Source organism: Convolutriloba macropyga, chromosome 12 (assembly GCF_964194025.1).
Source record: "Convolutriloba macropyga chromosome 12, txConMacr16.3, whole genome shotgun sequence".
Taxonomy (NCBI): Eukaryota; Metazoa; Xenacoelomorpha; order Acoela; family Convolutidae; genus Convolutriloba; species Convolutriloba macropyga.
Window position 1 is genome coordinate 25,253,205 of NC_134479.1, and position 1,379 is coordinate 25,254,583.

At 33.8% G+C, this 1,379-nt stretch overlaps 1 non-coding gene across 1 annotated transcript; it reads left to right on the forward strand.

The window, feature by feature from the left end:
- Positions 1-553: 553 nt before the first annotated feature.
- Trnam-cau (transfer RNA methionine (anticodon CAU)) lies at positions 554-625 on the forward strand. Its single transcript has one exon. It is a non-coding gene; the product is annotated as a tRNA-Met (tRNA).
- The last annotated feature ends 754 nt before the right edge of the window (positions 626-1,379 follow it).

The following is a 1,379-nucleotide window of genomic DNA, read 5'->3' on the forward strand; positions in this document are numbered from 1 at the left end:
CATTGGATATTGATTGCTCGACTCAACAGAAGTTACTATTATGCGGATTCTCTGGCTCGATCAGTAACACATTACAAATTTTTAGGTAAAAAGTACCAAAAAATAATACATCGACCACTTCAGAAGATGCAAAATTTGTGTGGATTCTACGCAATTTTTGCAGCATTTCAACTATTTAAGTTTTTCCAAACCAACTTGAACAATATTCATGATGTACACGTGTAAAATTTTATAAGTAACTATATGTAGTAGTGTTCATTTTGGTATTTAGTAAGCTGAAGTTAATAAAGTCGATAGTATATGTTTCTCGTAACTGTTTCTCGTGAGTTTTCTAAACTTTTTTTATCGAACTTTATTAACCACTCGGCTAAGTGTACCTTGATGTTCATTGAAATTTATACAATTTATTGTAAATGATTGAGTAATTTTGTATTTTGATGCTCATAATTTGTACTGTGTCTGTCATTTTATACTATTTTAATTCATTTTTTTCTTTTATTTAACATCTTTTTTCAAATAATGTACAAAAAATAATGCATATATGCATGTAATTAGCAAGATGGCGCAGTGGGAGCGCGCTGGGCCCATAACCCAGAGGACGGTAGATCAAAACTACCTCTTGCTATCTTGACTTTTTCCAATTAATGAGCGCGCAAAAGACATTTGTTACACAATTGATTCAAACAATTAGGGGAACAATCTTTGCAATTGACCTAAAATTTGTAAACAAAAATTCAACATGTCACATAATTACCCCTCAGATAACTAGGGTAATTGAAAACCCCCACCAATTAATTTCACAATTTAATAACATAAAAGTTGTAAACAAAATTCAACCTGTCACATAATTACACCTCACATAATTACAGCAATTAATTACCCACGCCAATTCTATTGTTCTCAAGTAAACACTTAATAACTACACAAATATTGATATTTTCCCCTCAAATTTTCAGCCAATAAGGAGCGTCTCCGAACCTACCCCCACATTTGCACCGACTATACTACTAGAAAATGTACATGCACAAATACATACACAAAACCCATACCCTATCTTAATACATGGCGGAACCTAATCAATACATGTCCGCGGCTATAACTAATCTTAATACATGTCGGCGGCTATTACTAATCTTAATACATGTCGGCGGCTATTACTAATCTTAATACATGTCGGTGGCTATTACTAATCTTAATACATGTCGGCGGCTATTACTAATCTTAATACATGTCGGCGGCTTTTACTAATCTTAATACATGTCGGCGGCTATTACTAATCTCAATACATGTCGGCGGCTATTACTATTCTCAATACATGTCGGCGGCTATTACTAATCTTAATACATGTCGGCGCATAATCTTAATACATGTCGCCGGCT